General features: G+C 47.2%; 1 long non-coding RNA gene across 2 annotated transcripts; it reads right to left on the reverse strand.

Moving 5' to 3' along the window:
• Positions 1-6,362: 6,362 nt before the first annotated feature.
• On the reverse strand, positions 6,363-18,334 carry LOC138416843 (uncharacterized). 2 transcript variants are annotated; one of them, XR_011247870.1, is made up of 4 exons: positions 18,004-18,334; positions 10,588-10,750; positions 8,225-8,308; positions 6,363-7,818 (listed from the first exon to the last, which is right to left on the reverse strand). It is a non-coding gene; the product is annotated as an uncharacterized lncRNA (long non-coding RNA). The 2 variants fall into 2 exon arrangements; XR_011247871.1 differs by lacking the exon at positions 18,004-18,334 and adding an exon at positions 17,772-17,876.
• Between the last annotated feature and the right edge of the window lie 139 nt (positions 18,335-18,473).

An 18,473-nucleotide genomic window follows, 5' to 3' on the forward strand; every position in this document is an offset into this window, starting at 1 on the left:
GATATGCAGTACAGTATTATCAATTACAGCTGCTGGGCTGTATGGCACAGCCTGATGACGTGTCTGTGTTTTAACTGGAAATGTGTACCTTTGGATCCTCTTTGCCTATTTAGCCCCCGCTTCCCACACCTCTGACAACCACCAATCTGTTCTTTGTACCTATGAGCTAAGTTGTTTTTGTTTTAGATTCCATATATAAGCAAGATCATATGATGTTTGTCTTTCTCTGTCTGACATTTCACTTAGCATAATGCCCTCAGTTTCCATCCATGTTGTCACAAATGAGATTTCATTCTTTTTTATGGCTGAATAAAAGGAAATTATATATATACTATTATATATAACACAATGTTTCAATATTATATATAATTATATATTTATATGATTTTATATAGTATATAAAATACATTAATATATAACATTATACAGTTACAATATTTTCTATAATAACAATAATAATATAGCAATATATAATATAATTGTATGTAATCATATCATTTATATATTATATTGTATGTACTACACAATTATTATGTATCCAATATTATCTGTATATATCACACTCAACATTTTCTTTTTTGTTCATCTCTTGATGGACACTCACGTTATTTCCATGGCTTGGCTATTGGAGATAAAAATGCAGTGGACATGCGGGTCTATATAGCTTCTTTTTGGAATTCGTGTCTTTCAGGTTTGCCTATCATTTTTTTAAAAAGGTTACTGAAGTATAGTGGACTTAAGATATTACACTAGTTTTAAGTGTATCACACAGTGATCCAAAATTTTTATATGTCGCCAAGTGGCCACCATGGTAAGTCTAGTTGCCATCTGTCACCGTGCCAAGTCATTGCAATATTGTGGCCTACATTCCCCGTACTGTGCATCACACCCCCTAATGGCGTATTTTATAGAACCTGGACATCGGCACCTCAGTCTCCCTCACTTACTCCACTCACTCCCCCACACTTCCCCCTTGCAGCCACCGGTGTGGTGCCTGTATCTGAGACTATTTCTGTCTCATCAAGTTTGCTCATTTGCTTAGATTTTTAGATTTCATGTATCAGTGATGTCAAGTGGTGTTTGCCATTCTCTGACTTATTTCACCTTCTAGGTTCATCCATGTTGTCACAAATGGCAAAATTTCATTTTTATCACTGAGTAATATTCCATTGAGTATGTGTGTGTGTGTATGCAAATGATATATCTGATAAGGGGTTAAGATCACAAATATGCAAAGAATTCATACAACTCAACATCAAAAGAGCAAACCAATTAAAAAAATGGGCAGAGGATCTGAATAGACAATTTTCCAAAGAAGACATACAGATGGCCGGCAGATTCTGAATGAAGTATCTGAAGATACTGAACATCACTAATCATCGGGGAAACACAAACAATATATCTGATAAGATATTTGCAAAGATATATTTGCAAGGGGTTAATATATATATACGTGTGTGTGTTTTATATATATACATATATATACCACCTGTTCTTCACCCACTGATGGACACATAAGTTGCTTCCATACATTGGCTGTTGTGAACATTGCTGCAATAACAAGAGACATGTGTACAGCTGTGTGTGTCGGTTCAGTCATGTCCAATTCTTCGTGACCCCATGGACTAGCCCGCCAGACGCCTCTGTCCACGGAATCCTTCAGGCAAGAATATTGGAGTGGGTTGCCATGCCTTCCTCCAGGAGATCTTCCAGACCCAGGGACTGAACCCAGGTGTCCCGCATTGCAGGCAGATTCTTTACTGTGTGAGTTAACCAGGAAGCCCTGTTAAGGGGCATATATCTTTTCAAATAAGTGCTTTTGTCTTCTTCAGAAAAGTACGCAGAAGTGGAATTGCTAGATCATATGGTCGTTCTGTCTGTGACGTTTTGGGGACCCTCCATACTGTTTTCCATAGCAGCTGTGCCAATTCTGCACTGCGCTGACCTTTTCTCAACATCCTCACCAGTTCTTGCACCACATTGTCTTTTTGACGATAGGCACTCTGACAGATGTGAGGTGAAATCTCACTGTAGTTTCCATTTGCCTTTCCCCGATGATTAGTGATGTTCAGTATCTTCCTGTGTCTGCTGGCCATCTGTACGTCCTCTTTGGAAAACTGTCTATTCAGATCCTCTGCCCATTTTTAATTGGTTTGCTCTTTTGATGTTGAGTTGTATGAGTTCTTTGCATATTTGTGATCTTAACCCCTTATCAGGTATACCATTTGCAAATGTCTTCTCGCATTCAGTAGGCTGTCTTTTCATTTTGTTGATGGTTTCCTTTGCTCTGCAAAAGTTTTTTTTTTTAGTTTGATGTAGTTCCGTGTGTTTATTTTTGCTTTCGTCGCCCTCTGTGCCTAGAGCAGGGCTTGGTGCATAGTAGCTGCTCAATAGAGTCTGTTCAACTGAATGCATACAGAGCAGTAAGAGTTATGTTCACATGTAGTCTCAACAGAGGCAAAAAGCACTTAGAGATTACCATGGTTTATGGCCCTTCAAAGACACATAGATTATCTGTCTATTAAAACAGATATACAGATTATCTGTGTATTAAAACTTCACGGAGGATGGGCAACTAGGAAAAAAAGTGTCTAAAAAGGCTCCTAGAGCAGGAGGAACATTGAGTAACCCTGTTTTAGAGGGAAGATAGGACTACTGGAACACATAGTAAAGACCCTTAAACCAGCCTGGGAGATCACAGAATGCTTCCTGGAGGAGGAGGCATTTCAATTCATTCTTAAAAGATATGGAAAAGTCAGCTGAATGAGGGGCCAACAAACCTTTTCTATAAGGAGCCAGATAATATGTGTTTAGATCCACAGGTCTTTGCACTGGGGACGCAGCAGTGAACATAATCACTTCCGTGTCCCCAGGGCCTAAAGCCCAGCCAGACATATAGTTTTCGTTAAAGAAATGTGTTTGAAAAATGAATGGATAGATGACCGGATGGATGGATGGATGGATGGATGAGTTGGGAGAAAAACACAAGACACCCAGATAAATAAATAAGCAACTACATACAGCTTCCTCACTAGCTGTGAGACCTTGGAGAGGTTACCTAACCTCTCTGTGCCCCAGGAGGTTGACACAGTCGGTCCTTTACACGGAGGGTTCCCCATCTGTGGATTCAACCCACTGAGGATCGAAACTATCTGGAAAAAACATTTTCAGAAAGTTTCAAAAAGCAAAACTTGACTTTGCCATATGCCAGCAATGATTAACATAACATTTACATTGTATTAGGTATTTAAAGAACTCTAGAGATGACGTAAAGTGGGCTATATGCAAATACCCTGACATTTTCCACAGAGGACGTGAGCATCCGTAGATTTCCTTATCTGTAGGGGTCTTGGAAACAATGCCTTGTGGATACTGAGCGTGTGTGCGCGTGTGCGTGCTCAGTTGCTTCAGTCGTGTCTGACTCTTCGTGGCATCAGGGACCATAGCCCGCCAGGCTCCTCTGTCCATGGGATTCTCCAGGAAAGAAGACTGGAGTGGATGGCCATGCCCTCTCCAAGGGGTCTTCCTGACCCAGGGATCGAACCTGTGTCTCTTATGTCTCCTGCATTGACAGGTGGGTTCTTTACCACCAGCTGGGAAGCCCGTGGCTGCTGAGAGATGACTGTAAGAGCAAAATGCAAGACCAGCCTGTAGTGGCCGCTCTATGAATGTAGCTGCTGGTATTGAGTCAATATGCTATTAAACAAATACACAATTTAAAGCAACTGATCAGTGCGACATCGAAAACAGCAGGTACAGGAGAGAGAGAGAGAAGAGGGGGGCTACCTTGAATCAAGTAGTCTGAGTCAAGTCTGTTCTGGCCACATCCTGTGAGTATATCCTAGAATTAGTAGTGTTTGCAGCCCTGATGCCCTGGGGCCCCACAAGAGAGTTTATTAGGAGTACAGGAAGGTGTCTTCTCTAATTAGAGTTTGCATGTAAAGTGCTTTGAAATCTGAGGATTAAAGGGGGAGAAGAGGTGAGGCTCTGGTCACGGGGCCAGAGCACCCCACTGGGAACCCATCCATGAACCCTGAGAACTAGACTCAGCTCTGGCAGCCTTGTCTGAACTGGGGCCCTTCTCTCCTCTGAAGTGGAGGTTAGGGGCAGTGGAAAGTACACCCTCTTAAGGTGTGGAGCCCAGGGAGGCGGGGGAGGGCAGAGGTGTTGGGGCTGCACTGAGATGATGTGCTTAAAGCAAAGGGCCCAGCCTGAGACAGGGGGTGCTGAGTCCCAATTCGCTGTTTCCAGTCTTGCTCCATTCCTGCTGCTTCCTGCTGTCATTGTTCCCTGCCACTTTCTAGCTGGGTGACCCTGAGAGAGTTGCTCACCTCCTCTGAGACTGTTTTCTGAGCCTCAGTTTTCTCATCTTTAAAATGGGGTGATTACAGTAGAGCCGCGCTAGTTGCAGGTGGAGCGTGTGGCCCAGAGCAGAGATAAGGACACCTCTCTCGCTGGATGCTCAGGGAGCCATTACTTGGTGCTGAGCACCCACCACTTCCTGCACATTCCGTGAGTTAATTCATCTGACCCTGATCTTCCAGACAAGAACTTCAGGGTCACTGGAGACAGCCGTGTGCTGCCCAGCTCAAGGGGCACCAACCGCACAGAGCATGGGAAGAACAGCACCTCTGGCGCTCTAGTGCACAGAGAGGAGAAGCTACTTTCTCAAGGGCACACAGCTAGTACATGGCAAGACCAGGAGCAGACCCCAGGCAGCCTGGCTCCTAACCCTGGATCAACTTTGCCCTCATCAAGATGGTTGTTGTAATGGAGAGTTTCTGGGAGGCAGAGAAATTTTCCCTTTGACCAGCCAAGCAGGCAACAAGCCTCCCTTCACTGTTCTCTTACATCCCCCTACCCTCAACGCCTGTATGTGTCTGGGAATTTTTGATGTTTTTACCGTCTTCAGATTTTATAAAAGCGGTACATCTGCGTCTTGGCTTGTACCCTCTGCAGTCCATGCGAGCCTGTGAAAATGCCAGAACATCCAGCCTCAGAGATGGGCACCGACTGTGTCTCTTCCTATTCTTCATCACATTCTCAAGGCCATCACTTTACAGACGGGCTGAGACCAAGGTGATTCCAAGGTCACACAGCTCGGAAGCGGCTGAGCAGACTAGGGCTTTTGAACTCCAACTTCGCCCTTCTTCATCCCCATATCTGAGTTCTCAGACTAGTGGCCCACGAGCCCAATGCAGCCTGCAGCCTATTTGATTTGGCCTGCATGATATTTTCATAAAATTAGAATTTATCATCAGCATTTAAAGAAAGGGATATTTCCAGGAATAATATGCAAAATATTTAACCAGGCTGACCTGGGCATCTACCATTCAGAGTGGACGCTGGCAGTCCAGCCAAAACCTTGGGTATTGCAAGAAAATGCAATAAGATAATCAAAAGGTCTAGAAAAGACCAACCTTATGGAGACTTTAAAAAGATCAGGAATTGCTGGGGCTTAGTAGGGAGGGAGAGATGACTGAGCGAAGCAGAGAAGATTTGTAGGGCAGTAAAAGGATTCTGTACTGTTCTTTGACAGTAGAGACACGTGCCAGGACACATTTGTCCAAACCCATAGAAGGCACAGCACCGAGGCTGAGCCCTGATGTGAATACAGACTCGGACTGGGTCCCTAATGATGTGTCCGCTAGGCTCATTGATTGCAGCAGGCGCACCACTCTGGCAGGGGGCGGGTGGGGGTTGTTGGTAGGTGGTGAGGCTGAGAGTGGGACAGGGTGGGAGCAGGGAGATACGGGAACTCTCTGTACTTTCTGCTCGATTTTGCTGTGAGCCTCTAAAACAGTCTACTGAAAAATAAGGTCTGGCTACACCACTCACACATTTTTCATGGAGCCACAGTGGGAGGCAGCTGAGTCCTCGAGACCCCCTTAGGTGGAGCGTGTGTCCCTGAGTGTGCTAGGCTCCAAGTCTGTCTGCTCCAGCATCACCTGCCCAGGCCCTGCGTGTGGTTCAGGCACAGAGAGGATTCTTTGGAAGTTCTCAACGCGAAAGAGAACTGGATGAGAGTGTGCCCTGCCGAAGCCAGCCAGTAAGGGCAGGAAAAATGCCTAGTGATATCTGCCTTTATCAGCCGCTGCGCTGGGCTAAAGCCTCCTGGGCATTTTCCACAGGGCAGAGTGAGCCACTCTTGATTCAGCCTTCATCTGCCTGGGCCTGTGGTGGGCGGGGGCCCACAGGGGACTCTGCCCTGTGAGGCAGCCTCGCTGTGCGCTGCAGCAGGCAGAATCAGGGTTCTGAAGATTGAAATGATGCCAGTCCGGGAGAATAGAGCAAAAATGGGCCGGACGTGGAAAATCAGAAATGATCTCTAAGAGCACTTGAATCCTGATAAATCAGATGGATTTTTCTTCTAGTAGTTTACTTCGTATAATCACTTATTCATTTAACAAACGTTTATGGAGTACTAAGCACATACAAAAGAGGCCTTGGAACCGGGATCGTTGGGGGTGGGGGAGGGCGTTCAATAGCCAACTGTTGTTTGTACCCGACCACTGTCCATCCCCCTCCCCTCTTCTGGGAACCACTCCTTCCCCATTGTCAGTCCACGTGGCTCAAGGGAAATGGGCTGTCTCCCCAACAAGAGCAACAGGTGTATTAGGCCTGGGCAATGAGCATATTCCACCCCATTCCTAAGGATTGGTTCTGGGATGGGAATGGGACCCAAGCCAGGCCAACTCGAGTCAACCCCAGACTGATGCTGGGAAAATGTAGGAAAGTCAGCTTTTATCCACTTGGCATGCTGACCTGGCAGAGTGGCAGCCTGCGTTCCTGGGGCTACAGGGTGAGCATAACTGACACAGAAGGAAAGAGAGCTGAGAGCTGGAAGGGGCATGGCTCCTAAAGAGCAGGCACGCATCTGCATCCAGCCACTCTTGAAGCTGAACCCATCTCAAGAATTTTAATTTGCATAAAGTGAAAATGAAGTCGCTCAGTCGTGTCCGACTCTTTGCGACCCTATGGACTGTAGCCTACCAGGCTTCTCTGTCCATGGGACTTACCAGGCAAGAGTACTGGAGTGGGTTGCCATTTCCTTCTCCAGAGAATCTTCCTGACCCATGGATCAAACCCAGATCTCCAGCATTGTAGGCAGACCTTGTATCGTCTGAGTCACGAGGGAAGTCCCATTTGCATAAACCTATACATTCTCACACACACACTCACTCACTTTCTTCTTAAACTCTTTTGAGCTGGGTTTGTTTCTGTCATTGTCAACCCAAAGACCTGGACTATATACCAGTGGGTAAATGGGTAATTCACACAGGGTCTGACAAACCGTACAGAACCTGCTATGAGATTATCAGGACCAGATGTAAAATGAAAACGCAGGCACTTGTTCTGAAATCAGTAAGGATTTCAAAATGGCAGCTGCAGAGCTGTAAACCCAGTTTGGGTCCAACGGCGGAGCCCTTTGGTGAATGGGGTGCGGTAGACTGCAGAGGGCCCTGAAGCCCTGGGGAGGAGCCGGATCTCATATTCCATCCTGTTGGAGACGTGAAGTCTCAGACATGCAGGGACTTTCCCACGGTCCCACAAAGAGCCAGTGTCGGAGGGAGGTTTCGAATCCAGGTCGTGTTCTCTCAGCTTCCACTGTCGCTGGAAGGGCCGTAGGAGGATAACAGTGTCTCTGGACGCCTGAGACTTTCGGGGCCAGGATCAGGGGTTTGCAGCCCTGAGACCCTGTGCTCAGCAAACCCATGTGCATTCTCTTCTTTTCACCTTCACAACAGTGACCAGGCCCTCACTTTCCCAGCATCCTTGGCAGCTGGCTCAGGCATGTGATCCATCACGTGACCAGATCTGTCAAAAGAAATGTAAGGGGAGTTGCTGGCATGCAGGGAAATCTTTCACTTTGGGGCAAAGGGGACAGAGTGGACAGCACTGCCTCTCTTCTTGTCGTTAGAAGGACTGAGCATCTCTCCTGAAACCATGATGGGGAAGCCAAGAGAACTGCAGGGATGCCAGCAAGAGCCCCAATTCTCTTGAGCCACTAAGTCAAGACAAACAACGATCTCCCTCTGAACTTCTTATTATGGGGAAAAATAAACCCTTGCATTCCCACCTCCTTGCTGCCAAGTGCATTTCTATCTGTCATAAGATCTTAGGTTGCTCTGGAGCCCCACGATACACAGGGAGATACTGAGGTCTGGAACTGAGGAGAAACTTCCTTGGGTCACACGCTGGAGTCACGAGTTTACTGACTCACCATCTAATGTTCCTTCAGCTCATGCTATACCTCCCGGTCCATTTCCTTTCATTCAGCCTGCTATAGACACGGCCAACAGCTGCTCTGTAAACCAAACATAAGGCAGTGACGACCTTGCCCCTGAATCTTTCCAGTCTCTTACGTAAATAGCCCCCAGGCCACTGCCTCCAAGCCGTTGGACCCAGGACAGCTTCCCACATCCTTTAAAAAGATGAGATGACCAAACGTAGAATCTGTGCTCCTGGAAAGTGTGAGTCACAAATCCTGAACCAGAAAGTTCACAGCCAGGAATCTGCCTATCACCCTGGTAGTCTAGACCCCAAGGCTTCCACTAAGCTTGTCCCATGAAGAACTGACTCATCTGCAGCTTGCGGTCAGTTCTGACACTCAGATCAACTTCTTCTCTGCTTGTGCTAGGCTGGTGGTCTTTAGTTAGGTGCTGTGAACCTCCTGTCTCTGCCCCACCTTCTTAGAGGAGAATATGAATACTAAAGAAATAATACTGATTCTAATACCAACAGTACTTTCATATTCCCAGTGCTTTAAGCGAATTTTAATTTTTTTTCTCAAAAGTCACTGCAAAAGATAAATATTTTATGATCAGAAAAACTAAGGCTTAGAAAAGTTAAGCCACTTGCCAGGATAGCAGAGTACTTGGTAGAGCTGGAATATGGCCCTGAATCTGTTGGCTGTTGGAGTCCAGCTCTAAAGGACAAAGCCAATTGGATCCTTTAAGATAGTTTTCAGAGGCTCCACAATAGCAATTTAGGTAATAACAGCACTTATTGTTTTCTGAAAGACTTCTGGAGACTGGAGACCCTAGGGAGTATTTGGAATCTCAGGGAGATCATAAAGGACCAACGCTCCTTGCCCTCACCTGCAAGTCAGCAACTCGTCCTTAGGCTGTTCACCTAATGTCACAAGATGGTTGCCACAGCTCACTCATCACCTCTTCACACAAATACATCCAAATCAGGAAAGGAAGAAAAGAGGCAAACAGATCTCACCTCATATGCCTCTTTCTTATCAGAGAGGAAATCCTTTCCCAGAAGCCCCCAGCAGAGTTTCCCTTTGGCCAGAACTGGGTCAAATGACTACCTCTAGACCGATCACAGGTCCAGGAGAATAGGATGGTGATAATTGGTTTAAATCAAATGTGGTTTACTTCCCAGGCCTGGGTACATGACCAGCAGAACAAAGACAGGGTCCCGTCAGCAGAAAGGAAGGGAGAAATGGCAATTGGCATGGTAACCACCAGTGTCTGACACCCCAGCATTTTTAAATGTTTAGCACAAGCACCACTGTTGGTTTTCAAGATTATTGTAGGTGGTACGTGGATAAAGTTGTGCTTTCAAAAAAATTTTAGTATTTGTTGCGGATTTATATGCATTTGAAAAAGCACGCATATTACTAACTCATCAGAACCACGAATTCACGGGTATTTTTCCTCCAGATGAAACAATCATATTTAAGGTTTTTACCAAATTATGTAACTTAAAGAAAAATATTGTTAATAAAAATTCGTTTACTTCAAGATTTGGCAATTGTGAGGGTAGGAAGCACTGTTTTCTGTTACTCTGACTGGCATTTTTTCCAGCTTCTCAGAGGCCTTCTGCCTTCGACCTCCTTCTTGAGGAAAATAAACATCCACAAAGATTTCTGCATCATCTGCAAATATGATTCAAATAAAGCTTCGAGCTCAAATATAATCCAGGCTCCCTAAGCCAGGAGGAGCAGGCCTCTCGACTTCAGTCCTTTCCTGGTATTTCACCTCTGTTTTAGGAGTTTTACAGTTTTACTGGGTCTGCCCCTCCCGTTGTAAGCTGCCGCAAATCCCATTTCTCAAAGAACAAGATATAAATTATAAACAGAGAGACAACTTGGGATTTCTTGTACTTGTCAGGAATTTTCAAACTGTCCCGAGACATGGACTTTTTTCATTTAGACAAGAATTTCAGGGGTCTGTCCTAAGCACTGGGTCAATGATGGCCCAGCGATGCCATGAGAGATGCTAGAGCCTTTGTTAAAAGGAATGAGGTCGATCAACGCAGAGCGTCCCCAACTTACAATAAGTTTATGTCCCAGTGAATGCATCGTAAGCTGAAAACATTTAAGTTAAAAATGCACTGAAGGAAATTCCCTCCAGTGGCTAGGATCCAGTCCCTGGTCAGATCCCATAAGCTATGCAGTCAGCCTTGGAAAAAAGAAACAGAAGAAAATACATTTAATGCACCTAACCTATTATCACAGCTTAACCTTGCCTACCTTAAGCGTGCTCAGATCACTTACATTAGCCTAGAGTTGGGCAAACTCAATTAACACAAAGCCTATTCAACAACAGAATGTTGAATGTCGCATGTCACCTATTGATACCGCGCTGACGGGGAAGAACAGGATGGATGTCTGGATCCAGAACGGCTGTCAGTGTATCAGCTGTTCACTCTAGTGACCAGGGGGCCGACTGGGAGCTATGGCTCACTGTGCTGCCCGGCATCACGAGAGAGGACTGGATCGCATATCATGCGCCTGGAAAAAGATCAAAACTCAAAATCAGAATTACCGTTTTGACTGAACGCGTATCACTTTTACACTATCGTAAAATCAAAAAGGCGTAAGTTAAACAGAGTCAGGAACCCTCTGCATGTGCTGAGAGCAGAAGGCGTCCAGGAGCTCTGGTCACGTGAAAAAAAAAAAAACGGGTGCAACACGAAGCGGGTGAGCACACAGTCTCTGTAGAGGGCCACGTAGTAAGCACTCGGGGCTCTGAGGGCTGCACAGCCCTTGCTGCAAGTCCTCGAGGACGCCGTCTGAGCGTGAAAGCAGCCACAAGGGCACGCAGACACACAGACAGGACAGTGTCCCAGTACAACCTTACTCGTGGATGCTTTGAATTTCGTATCGTTTTCATGGGCCATAAAGTATTATCTTTCTTTTGATTTGTTTTCAACCATTTAAAAATGTAAGAGAATGTAAAAACCACTCTTAGCTTGCAGGCTGTACAAAAACAGGCAGCAGAATAGATCTGTCCTGAGAAAACTGTCATTGGCCGATGCCTTGTATAAACCACTGGTACAAAGAGAAACGTTAGGCAAACATGGGAAACGGAGGAAGAGACACTACATTACATATATGGATGGATGTGTATGTGTGTGATATGCTATATAGCTGGAAAGAGGGAGAGAGTGAGAGAGATTCGTATGCACAGTTAAAAGCACACACAAGAAACGGGCAACAGTTGGAGCTTCTGGAGACAGGAGCTGGGAAAGATCAGGCGAAGGCAGAAGGAAGACAGTTTGCCCCACAAACCTCGTACCCTGTGTGAATTTTTCTCCGTGTGCTCATGTTACTTTCACAAAGCAGGAGACATTGGCTGAAGCAAAAAGGATTCCTCTGCCCCGTCAATAAGAATGAGACAATGATAGGAATAAACGTGTGCGCAGCCATGCCACAACTCCAGGGGGCGCTGTGCGTGGGGTTATTTATAGCCTGGAGCTCCTGGAGTTGTTCAGGCTCCACCCTGTTGGCAACAAAATTAACACCAAGACTTTGTATGAAGTGAAATTAATAAGTAAATATTGAGGGAATCCGGTGAGGAGGGAAGTTGTGGGAGGAACAGTAAAATCTCGCTATTTCCGTTTTAGGCTGTTCCTTATCTGGGTCACAGCAAAACCAATGTTCTGCCAATATTTACTTTTGATCTTTGCTCCAGCGTGGCGGAAAGATGCCCGGGCACAGCATAAATGTGAGGGCGGAATTGAGAGTTATGAGAAGGGAAAGGAACTCACCCTAAAATAAAATTGTTTCAAGAACCTAAATAAGAAAATGCCATTCGTTTCACAGAAACACTCAAAGGCCAAGTTTACTTCTTCAGCTGCCGCTCTCAGAAGTCCTGTCAGCTTTCCCAGAAATCTGGGGTTCTGCGAAACCCCTTTGGATGCATTTGTGACTTAAGTCAGAGGTCACACATGGCAGCTTCCCACCTAGAGAGGGGTGGTCCCGGATGGCTCAGCGGTAAAGAATCCACCTGCAAGGCAGGAGCCTCAGGAGATGTGAGTTCAGTCTCTGAGTCAGGAAGATCCCCTGGAGGAAGAAACGGCAATCCACTCCAGTATTCTTGCCTGAAAAATCCCACGGACAGAGGAGCCTGGCGGGCTATAGTCCGAGGGGTCACAAAGAGTTCGACGTGACCAAGCGAGTAAGCACTCTTGCATGCACACACCTGATTTTTGATCAGCAGCCATTCAATGGTTTCAAATCAAGACATTTCACATAAATACAGAAGTTTCTGGCTTCCCTCGAAACACTCGGCGCTTGGCCACACTGAGTCCATATCTGCACGTGGAAACGTTGGGCTGTACAGAGCCGAGTGTTGGCTGCACCTTGCGGATGCGACCGGGGTTGCCGGTGTGCCAGTCTCCACCACTCCCTGCCACCCTGCGTCGGCACTGCCTCACTCGCTGCTTGTTTTCACACTTTATTCACGCGAGCAGTGTTTACTGAGCGCTCACCAGGCACCAGGCCCTGGGATTATAGCTGTGAACGAAACAGAAGAACATCCCCCACTTCGCAGAACTTCTGTTCCAGCGGGGAACACAGATGATGAGCAGAAAAGGGAGTTAAAAACACACGAAATGCCAGGGAAAATAATGCAGCCAAAGTGGATACGGACTGCGAGGCTGAGGCTGAGGCAGGCCCCGCTGAGAAGGTGGTATTTGAGGAAGCACCTGAAGCAGGGAACGGACCTTGAAGGTATCCGTGGAAAGAGTGCTCCAGCCGGAAAGACCAGTGAGTGCCAAGGCCCCGAGGCAGGACCATTCCTTGGGCGCCTGAGGAGCAGTGAGGAGGCCGGCGCCTCTGGAGGGTGAGGGGGCCAGAGGGAGGGGTGAGGTCAGGGAGGCGTCAGGGTACAGACCTTGGAGGGCTTTACAGGATCTGCGGCTTTTCCTCTGCCTGAGGTGGGAGCCATGAAAGGTTCTGGGCAGAAGAGGGACATGGTTGGACTTAGACTTTGATAGATGCCCCTCTGGCTGCATGAGGGGACTGTGTACACGCGTGCGTGGGAGGAGGGTGGGGTGGAGCCCAGGCGTGGACGCAGTGAAGACCCACTGCCGTAGTCCAGGCACAAGGTGAGGGCCAGATCAGGGTGCTGGCACAGAGGTGGGGGAAGAGCCTGGGTTCAGGTCATAATTACTGTATGTCCAGGCTCTTTTGGGCACGTATGAGAAACTTTCCTCACTCACCCTGATCCAGCCGCATTGTCCTTGCACAATGCAGCCTGTATCTTTAATCCCCCAAAGATCTTAGGAGCCCATTTGATCATCAAATAGCCCCATTTTACAGATGATTGGAATATGAGCTCCTGTTCACCCAGTGTATTGTCTACAGAGGTTCACAGCCATGTCTCCCATCCTCATGATTTTCCTTGCTTTTTCTTTGAGAAACAGCTTTACTGAGATATACTTCATACACCACAGAATCGATCCTCTTAAAGTGTACAAACCAGTGGATTTTGGTATATTCAGAGAATTGTACAAAAATCACTACTATTTAGAACATCTTCCTTGCCCCCGGAAGAAACCCTGTCCGTTAGCAGACACTCCCCATTCACCCCGCCCCAGACTCTGGCTATCAGTAACCCACTTTGTCTCTGTGAACGTGCCTCTTCTGGATGTTTCGTATAAATGGAATCGTACAGTCTGTGGGGTTTGGTGCCTGGCTTCTTCCACTTGGCATGCCTTTGTGGTTTCCCCAGGATGTAGCCTGTATCAGCACTGCGTCCCTTTTCAGGGTTGAATAATACTCCACTGAATGGATATGGCACACTTCGTTTATCCATTCATCTGCTGACAGACTTCTCTTTTTGTGTGATGTATGTCTCCACTTCTCTTGAGTGTAGATTTTATGTAGGAGAAGAATGACTGGTGAAACTCCATGCTTAACCTTTTGAGGAAGTGCTTTTCCAAACTGTTTTCCAAAATGTCTGCCTCATGCTAAACTCTGACCACCCACGTGTGAGGTTCCAGGTTCTGGATATCCTCCTGAGGCTCTTCTTACAGAGTGACTTTGACTCCCCTCCCATTGAGTAGGGAGGTCTCGCCAACCTCTCCTGTCCCTTCCCCTTGGATCTTGGATGACCTTTACGACTGCATCAACTGACACAACACAGATGATCCTAGGCGACAGCTTAGCCCAGATCATTAACACACCCTGCACTTCCAGCGTGATCTCCTGGAATGCTTGCTCTGGGAGCCCCACCGCCATGTTAAATGGAAGCCCAACCAGCCCACGTGAAGAGACTGCTTGGAGAAGTCAACGCACAGGGTGTTCTCCCGCCAGCCCTGCAGAGGAACCAGCCACCAACCATATGAGTGAGGACTCTTCCCGTGATACCTGTGCCCTCTAGGCACCAAGTCACCCCCACCCCCCGTCTTCAAGTCATCCCAGCTGAGACTGCCAACATCACAGAATGGAGAAATACATCTCTCTGTGTCTTGTCTGAATTCCTGACCCACAGGATCCAAGAGATATAAATGCAAAAGAATAAAAAGACTGTCTTCTGCCACTAAGTCTGGGGGTGTTCGTTATGCAGCAGTAGCAGCCAAACTCCCCAGCTAGCAAGGGGCAAGGTCAGAGTTCAAATCCTAGTCTGTCTGGTGACAGAGTCATTCCCTTATGACCCCACGAGTGCTGCTCCGCCACACCTCCAGCCGTGACGAGGGGGCTCGAGGCTCCATCCCCGGTCCCATTTGACTCGGTGCATCAGGTGACATCCCCTTTCTCGGCCTGACCTTCTGGCAGCAGCATCAACTACGGATGGAAAAGGCTTCCTTTCTGTCCGTCAGATTGTTGCCGCTGCCACGGCTATTATTTAACACACAATATTTCTTATTTTTTCTACACAAATTAGAATAGACAAATAAGGAAAAATAAAATCCACCTGTCATCCCCAGCATGCAGGGAGAATCTCCATGAAACCTTGACTCCAGGGTTGAGTCGCATGATACAGGCATTTAACTGGACAGTTTCGCCATGAACATGGGGCCAAAGTGGGGATAGGAGGCAGACAGACATGACCTAAATAGCTCAGGTGAGCCCAGCAGGCAGATCCTATCTTTTCTTCAGCACATCCTCAAATACGAGGCAGTCCCTCCATCCAGTGGCTATTTCGATTTACAGAGAGTTCATAGTGCACTATGGCTGAGAGAAAATTTAACTTATTTTCTAGAATCATTTTGGCTCCACATAAAAGGTAAACTCTTTTCCCCAACAAAACAGGGATTGCTTTACACGTATTGTTTTGTCCCTGCCTTCTTCACGGAACGACATGCCTTGAACGGCTTCCCACGTAAGCTCCTTCCTCATGGCCTGTTTTTTGGAGGAGGGACGCTTTCGCGTGCTTCATGTGATATCTTGGTCTGGGCAGTAACACAGTAAAAGTCTACTGAAACACCATGAATCTTCCAGTCGTAATGCTGAGTGAAAGAAACCAGACAAGGAAGAGCCCATGCTGTGTGATTCCATTTATATAAAGTCCAGAAGCAGTAAAATTAAGCTCTGGGGTTAGAACTCTGCAGAGGGGTTCGTTAACCATGGGGGGATTTACTGGGAGGAGACATACAGGGGGCTTTGGGGATGTTCTGTTTCATTCTGCAACATTCTGGATGCTGACTCCATGAGTTTGTCCCTCGGTGAGAAGTCTCTGTAGGATGTGCACACTTTTCTGTGCAAAAGGTAACAGAAAACACCAATGTTTTCAGAACATGGCTGTGCCATATGGAAATACATGCTTCATGTTTTTGCTACATGTAGATGTACACAACTCTTTAAAGGATTGGATGTGAAGCTAGGAAACCTGGGCCTGAATCCTGGCTTGGCCGCTGATATCTGTGTCACCTTGAGCAAATTGGGCTTCCCTGGTGGCTCAGACGGTAAAGAATCTGCCTGCAATACAGGAGAGGTAGGTTCGATCCCTGGGTTGGAAAGATCCTCTGGAGAAAGGAATGGCTGCCCACTCCAGTGTTCTTGCCTGGAGAATTCCACAAACAGAAGGAGCCTGGGAGGCTACAGTCCATGGGGTCGCAAAGAGTCAAACACGACTGAGTGACTAACACTTTCACCTTCACTTGGGCAAATAACCTTTCTGAGCCTCAGTTTTCTCATCTGGATTCCAAGTTCACGAGGCCCCCAGGATCAGCCCTTGCCACTCTGTCCAGGGTGGGCCTACCAGCCCTCTTGGGCTCTCTGTCTAAGCACCAGCCACGCTGGCCACTGCTCTGTTTCTCCCACAAGCAAAGCTTAGTGGAGCCACTTAGGGCATTTGCACTAGCTACTCCCGCTCCTTTCCTCTCCCTGATTTTCTTGCGATCGGTGTTTTTTCCTCATTCATGTCTCAGTTCAAGTATCACCTCCTGGAGAGCCCCTTTGCTGACCACTACCCACACCACCCATCATCAGTGCTATTCCCTGGTCTCATTCTCCTCCCAGCCCCTCCACCTGCAATGATCATGCTCGCTTTTTGCATTGCTGTTGTTTGCTTGTTATTTGTTCAGCGCTCCCTCTGGTCCCACAGGCTCCATGAAATCAGGGACGTTTTTTTTTAATATTTGTTTGTTTGGCTTCCCTGGGTCATAGTCGCAGCAGCGGGATCCTTCATCTTTGCTGCAGCATGCAAGATCTTTAGTTGCAACCTATGAGACCTTAGTTTCCTGACCGTTGAACCCAATCCCCCTGCATTGGAAGCACAGAGTCTTAGCCACTGGACCATCAACAGAAGGTCTTGAAATCAGGGATCTGGCCAGTCTTGCTGATTGCTAACATCCTCACCACCTAAAACAGTAACTATTTGTTGTATGAATGAATCAATCTACCCAGTGATCTGATCCTACTGTATAGAATATTCGAGATGTTCAAGGAGATGACGTCTTGAAAGCACATTTTAAGCATCCAGGTTTATAAAGCACAAGAGAACTTTAAAAGCCCTGGTTGAATATGGTCAGTTACTAGGAGGACTCTAGTTAGGCTTAGGTTTTCCCCCTTAAGCTAGACCTTCAATAATCTGACCTGTGCTAAAAGTCACTTTACCTTTTACAGCCATTTGCCTGGAACAAAATCACTGATGTTCTTATTAGCTCTTATTTAGTTCTTATTTCTAGAATAATACTTTAACACGATATTAAGTCATTCAGAAGGTACCAAGAGGAAAATGAGAAATTTGTCTCCCCCGACTCCTGATCCAGAAGCAGCTAACAGTTCCAGACACCAGGCAATGATTCTAGAAAATTTCCACACATCAACAAGCATGTAGGGAGATATACCCCCACCTTTTCTATTTACACAAAAAGGATCTGATTGATTATTCACAAACCAGCTTTGTATCCCTGCTTTTCCCTTTTTCCACTTTATAATCTATTTCCCTATCGCTGCACAGGAATTGGCTTTGCTCTTTACAGAGACTGTAGAGCGTGTCATGATTTATCCATTCCCCGATCGATGGATGTGGGTGAATCCAGCGTTTGCTACTGAAAACAGTGACTGTCCTCCAACGTACCTCTGGGGGCCCAGAGAGTCACGAGCGTCGTCTCGAGTCTGTTGGAGGAAGCCAAGCACTCTTCCCTCCCCGCCCTCCTCTCCAACCCCCCTCCAAATGCCCTCCCCGGTGTTTGTGTTTTGGCCTTTTAAAGACTTTTTCAAAGTTGACTTTGGCTTCTTGGCCTGAACCCTGAAGTGTTTGAGCTGATAAGATAGTGGGCTTGGTGGAGGGGGCGGGAGCAAATAGTTACCTTGGAGGCCCTCAGCTGAGCAGAGGAGGGGGACGCCGTGCTGGGTCCCAGCCAGGCCGGGGGAGGGAGGGAGATGGGGTGGGGGGGCGGCTGCACGCACGCTGCTCCTCACCGACTCCTCGCAACCTTCAGATCAGCTCTGAGAGGGCCCCCACCAGGGTCAACCTGTTTACCAGGGCCTCTCGGAAACCAAACAAGACACCGCGGGCAAGTGAGAGCAAAGTCCTGGCGAAGCTCAGGCCTCGGGCCCATCTCCAGAGGCCGTGCACCTGAGGGGCCTGAGGGGCCACAGAGGGGCCCAGTCTCCCCGGCCGCGGCACGGCCCTGACACAGAATCACCCCCGGCTGGCAGCTGTTACCTCATTCCAGGAATCTTACCTGCCCGCACCCGTCTAGGTCCCAGGCCACAGAAGTGAACAAATTAGTCCAGATCCCACCTTCCAGAACCTTCTTCCATCTAGAATAACAGG

Source organism: Ovis canadensis, chromosome 13, assembly GCF_042477335.2.
Source record: "Ovis canadensis isolate MfBH-ARS-UI-01 breed Bighorn chromosome 13, ARS-UI_OviCan_v2, whole genome shotgun sequence".
Classification (NCBI taxonomy): Eukaryota; Metazoa; Chordata; class Mammalia; order Artiodactyla; family Bovidae; genus Ovis; species Ovis canadensis.